This window comes from Uranotaenia lowii, chromosome 3, assembly GCF_029784155.1.
Source record: "Uranotaenia lowii strain MFRU-FL chromosome 3, ASM2978415v1, whole genome shotgun sequence".
Taxonomy (NCBI): domain Eukaryota; kingdom Metazoa; phylum Arthropoda; class Insecta; order Diptera; family Culicidae; genus Uranotaenia; species Uranotaenia lowii.
In genome coordinates this window covers 364,412,327-364,418,471 of record NC_073693.1, presented here as the reverse complement: position 1 = coordinate 364,418,471, position 6,145 = coordinate 364,412,327, and positions in this window count along the sequence as shown.

The following is a 6,145-nucleotide window of genomic DNA, read 5'->3' as shown; positions in this document are numbered from 1 at the left end:
TTTAATGATCCCCGGGAATTCCCGGGATTTGACACTCTAGATCAGTGGTTTTCAATCTTTTTTTTTACTCACCACCCCTTTTGGAAAAAATTTCGAGCTCAACACCCCTCTGAGCGAATTTTAAAAAAATCTGATTTTGAATCCGGTTCAAAGTGAAGCAGCAATCGAATTAAAGATGAGAAAATCAGAACTTCAGGTATAACTTCTCTTAACTAAGAACTTTTGAATTTATTTATAACTGAATCACAGATGGCGCATTAGTTTCGATTTTTTTGTTTAACCATTTTTTTTAGACAATTTATTGCCATTCAAAATTAACCCAAAATAACCTCACATTACCTGATCAACTTATAGATCGTATACAAAATATGTGACAATTAAAACAAAATCTTATCGAATGAGACACATCAACAGGTTTTGCAGCTCTGAGAAATCATAGATATTTAGGTTTTAAACCTGGCAATAATTTGATGATTAGTTCTGTAACGTAATGTTGCCATCTCAAATCTACGTTGTTTGATAATTGCCGCAAAGTTTGCCGAAATCACAGAAAACATCTGTATTATCACAGAATTTTGAGCAAAATTTCGTCACAGAATGTATGTCACAGATCACAGATTTTTTAAATTTTCACAGAATTCACAGATTTTCTAAGTTTTTTACAAACATCCCAAATTATAATTGTTTTTTGTCATTTTCTACTTTTTATTTTTGACTGTAGTTCATGGAAATACGAAAACAAGGTAATGAGAATTGATTTTTTTTTTCAATTAAAACTGTAAGAAATTTCCAATTTGTTGAACTGTATAAAAAAAGCGTCACAGTAAGTCGTGACAGAATTTAACATTCAAATCTTAGAATTCGAGATTTTTTTTGTCAAAAATACAGCATTTTTTTCGGCAACCTTGCCCCCACCCCTTCAAACGCCCCACGAATTTCAAAGTTGATCTCACTCCCTACCCTGGGAGTGGTAGGGATCACTTTGAAAATCACTGCTCTAGATGTATTTAACCCCAATTGACGGTATGTGCAAAGCAGTTTGCAGAGACTGATTGAGAGTGCAACTTTGACACTCAGTAAGAGCAAGTTCACACGTGTTGGCAAAAAGTGGTAAACATATTGACACATGAAGCGCCTTTTGAAATTTTACAATGCAAAACTTTTTTCAAGGTCTGCGGCCGTCAAATTTTAGATAACATTAGTTCTATTTTGACATGAAGAAGTAGGCGTTGATCGTTCCGAAACGCACGCGTTTTTTTCTGCGCTCTTCAAAATTTTATAGACAAAAACCTTGTTCATGTTGAAAATTAAAGAAAACTATCTTAACCATTACCGGCTTATAACCGGAAGTGATGTACCACTTCCCGCTAATTTTGAGTAGTCCTAAAGAAGTTGAGGTGTGTAGAGTAAACTCGAGTTTTTTGTGCAGTGGGAGGCTTGATTCAAATCAAAGGTTTACTGAAGAAAATCGGGAAGAATTTAATTTTGTAAGAACATTGAATTTATTTAAATAAAAACGTGATAATCCTGGCCGATTTGTTACGAGTGTCATTTCTGCGAACAAAAGTCAATCAAAGTGAAAAAGAAAGTAGGGGAACCGGGGGTAAGCCCGTCACTGAGGGTAAAACCGCCACCCTCGGAATTTTACTAGAAAAGCTGGATTTTTTGTTGTTTTTAAACAATGTACATGTTATTATTTCTAATTTTAGACTTATTGACGTAAATCAAATTCACGGGTGGAATTAAAGGTTTAATTCGTGAAAAAAACTCCAAACGCGGTTGTTGTTGGTGTGCAGTTGGTATCTTTCCTTGTTGGTTATCGCTGAGATTCAAGTTGAGATAAGTAAAATCTTTAAAGGGGTACAAACTTTATTCTTTAAGATATGCATGTTGTGGGGGTAAAACCGTCACTCTTTAAGTGGGTAAGCCCGGCATAGTTAGGTGTTACTTAAACCTATTTTCTCCCATTTCAGATGCCGGGCAAATACCAGCGAAAAACTATCCGTGGTAGTTGGATCCAAAAGAGTCTTACTCTTTCGAAAGAGGCTATCGCTTGAGGGGCTCCTGTCAAAAGATTTTCAAGATTTTTGGAATCCCTAGTAGGCCACATTACAGGATCATATGTCGAGGAAGGTGGCAAGCTCGAAACTAGTGAGTAGAGGTGTCGCATGAAAGGAAATAAATCAAGTCAGAAAACTGGCCATTCCATTTGTTCATGTCATAAGACAATATAAATTCCATGTATTCAAAATCAGTGCTGCAAATTTTCTGAAAGCACGAATGATATTGACTGTGATTTTCTATCAGTGTAAAAGCTTAAACTGAAATGAATGGAATAGACAAGTCAACGAATATAAAAGCTTCTGATCGGCTCGGTCATCTTCGTGCTTACGGCAAGCTTTGCGAGTATGTCTATCAGTCAGCAGAAAGCTTACTAGTAAACCCGAACTAACTTGTTTCACTCGACTGCTACGAAAGCGTATTTCGCTTAGGCGTTTCTGTCACTCACTGCTTTCGATCAGTGAATGTAGCTTTAGCATTCAATCAGTGTCAGCGAAAGTTGCTGATAATTTCAGTAGGCATTTGTTTTTGCAATTTTCAAAAATTATGAAATGGGATTGGAAAGAAAACACGATTGGAAATTCGCTAAGACTATACGATTATTCAGAGGGGACGGGAAGAGAGATGAATATAAATTTCTTGATGACGACATGGCGAATATCTGACAAATATGACAAAAAATTGACAATTGTGGTCAAAAAATGACAAAATTATGACAAAATGTAATATATATGGTGAAAAAATGACAAAATTATGACAATATTTAGTAAGACCAAGATCTGACAAATATGACAAAATTATGGCCTAAAATGACAAAAAATGAACTAAAACTGACAAAAAATAACAAAAACATGACAAAAATCTGGACAGATGAGATACAAATTTGACAAATGTGACAAAAAATATGAAAAATATTACAAAAATCTGACAAAAATATGTCAAAATTAAGACAGAAATATGACATTAATTTAATAATAAAATGACAAAAAATCGACAAACCTTAGTCAAAAATATAACAAATGTGTTAAAAATAAAAAAAATTATGGCATAAATCAGATAAATATGACAAAATCATTTTAAAAAATTTAACAATAAAATGAAAAAACATGGCAAATTTGGTTAAAAATGGCAACATTCTGAAAGATTTGACATTTGTCAGATTTTTATCACTATATCATAATTTTACATAGTTTGACGACATTTTTGTCTCTTCAATTTAATTTTTTTTATATTTTAATCATAAATTGGTCATATTTGTCTTATTCACATATGTCATAAATTTGTTTTATTTTATCATGATCAATTTTATGTCATGATATTGTCATTTTATTGTTATATACAGACCCCGTTCGTTTTTGGCAACACACCTGTAAATTTTATGTTGCCAAAATCGAATGTTGCCAAAATCGAACGGGTTTTTTATCCCTTTTTTATTTTTTAATTTCATTTCAAATTAATCAAATTGATGTTAAACCTTATATTAGCATATTTTTTTTCAATTTGGCTCAATTATATTAGTTTTAAGCAGTAAAACATGGAAAAATTCAAGTTTAAACTGTTTAAAACTCTTATAATTAAGCCGAATTGAAAAATTTCATGCTAATATTACGTGTAACATGAATTTTGATTGCCAGCGGCTTCGGCGTAGTGGTTAGAGTTCAAGTCATCTACGCCAAAGTTCATGAGATCGAATCCCGGTCATGGCATACATAGTACACTTTCTGTGGTCTGGTGGTTTTAGCATATGTGAGATGCTAGCCATCATTACTTCGAAAGATGTGCGCTTAGAAAGAGACGAACCAGCCCAAGGCTGAAAGTCTCTATAATAAGAAAAAAAAATGAATTTTGATTAATTTGAAATGAAAAAAAAAAAAATTAAAAAAGTGACAAAAAAACCGTCTTTTTGGATGTTACTAAAAACGAACGGATTTTGCTCGGATGTTGCAAAAATCGAATGTTGCCAAAATCGAACGGGGTCTGAATTCGTCATATTGTTACCACGCTTGTCTTATTTTTGAACTTTTTTGCTAATATTTCGTCATATTTTTGTTATAGTTGTCACATTTTTGTCAGTTGTTATATTTTTTGCAAAATTTTGTCATTTTTGTAAAAAAAAAAAAGTCATATTTTTATATCAAATTTGTCATATTTTCAACAGAGCTGCGTTGGTTTTCTTTTTTATTATATTGTAAAATTAAAGTGATATTTGTCAGATTTTTGTATTATTCAATTTCCGCAAGTCTAGCGCATCGAACAAGCTTTGTCACCATTCAACTAAACTTAATGATAATCGAATTGAGCTTTTTTCACTTTCAGTAATGTTTGCTTGATACTGAAAATGAAGATTGGATAATCTCATGAACCTGCAAAGAGCCTGAATGTATACTGAGCACCGATGTTACCGATTCGTGAATGAGTATGCAGAGTGCTTTCGGGATTGAGCTTTCTGTTCATTATCAGATGAATGCAGATGGAAATGAACTGAGCGTACACTGCAGTAAATTCAATTGAAAATTGAAAGCTGACACTGATTATTTGCAGCACTGTTCAAAATACGGGCAATGTAGAACCTAGATGAATCATGGACAAGAAAAAAATATGTTGTATAAATCCTGGACATGTAATACCCTCTCCCTCTACCTGAACCAACTCCTCCCCGCTTAACTGTCCACGAGGAATGTGGACGGCCTTCCTTAAACATTTAACATCACTTAAGCTAAGCTAATCACTGAATTTAAGTGGAATTTTATGTGTCGGGTGATAGGAAAACATAATGTCTAGTTTCTTGATTTCATATTTGGAACTTGTTTCGGTAAAATTTCCGAAACCAGTGTACTGATAAATGACATACTTATCTGCATCGTACAGATTGATAATATCATTCATTGAGTGGTTTTTGGATTGAAATCGGTTTAGTTTTATGTTGAAAATATTCATCACCAATTTCAGATGCCGATGTTGCCTCCACTGGGGTGCTAGTTTATGAATACTGTTTTGTCACTTTTTTTTATAAATTAATATTATACTTATGAAAAACGGTTTGAAATCACAGACAGTTCTTGCAAAATGATCATTTTCTTTAGGGGATTAATGTGAGGCGGAGGATCTAGTGCATGTAACACGTTTTAAGGGAAAATTAGAATGTTCTTTTATTTTACTGTTGTTCGATGATTGGTGTTATGCAGATAGAAAACCGTGACGGAAAATGATGCCGTGGAAAAAGAATAAATAAAGTGACTGACGTGATTTTAGAACTTTGTGAAGAAATTTTCATCCTGGAGGCAGAGTAAAAAGAAGGATGTCTTCCTCGTGGTTAGCAGTTGAAGAGGAATGTTCTGAATTAGTTATGAGGAGGTTGTTCTAGTTGAAGTTTCTTTCTACGCCTGCTTTGATGTATTATTTTCATAATGTAGATCGGGAATGCACTCAAATGTACTGTTTGTGTATATTTATTGTTTTAAAAAAAAGTCAATGAAAACATTGAAAACAGTGTTTATAGGGGCTTCAATGGAATTAGAATTTTTATGTGAAACATTTAGTAATGCAAGAATCAATTAATTAATGGAAGCTGCAGAATTTAACTTTGGCCGAAAAATTGAAACTGACCGAAAAACTGTAACTGAATTGGAAAAAATATATAACTATATTGTTTTAGAAATGATCCCCAATCACCGCTGCAATCCATCTGACAACGGAAATTCCTGGTGAGATCAAACTATTTATGTCATGTCTATATTCAGTATGTGTGTTTGATAATGGCTTAAATAATAAAGTTTAATTTTTTTCTTGAGCACCCTTAATGAAATGTCATATTATGAGCAGAATCACTCAGGAACTAGATACTCACGATTTCAAAGTAGTCGATGCTCACCATTTCACCGTCTAACTCTATGCTCTGTTTGGAAGAAACGTAAACAAAAACATTATTTGAGTACAATCAGTATATACCAACCAATAGCAGTGTTTCGACGCGAAGATTTAACCAAGATTCGTAACTCCAGGTCCGCAAGTTAAGCGGTTTCCCCACGGTCGGAAAGATAATAACAGTATCGAAGTTGTGTGATCCGATCTCCTCCAGTGTAGT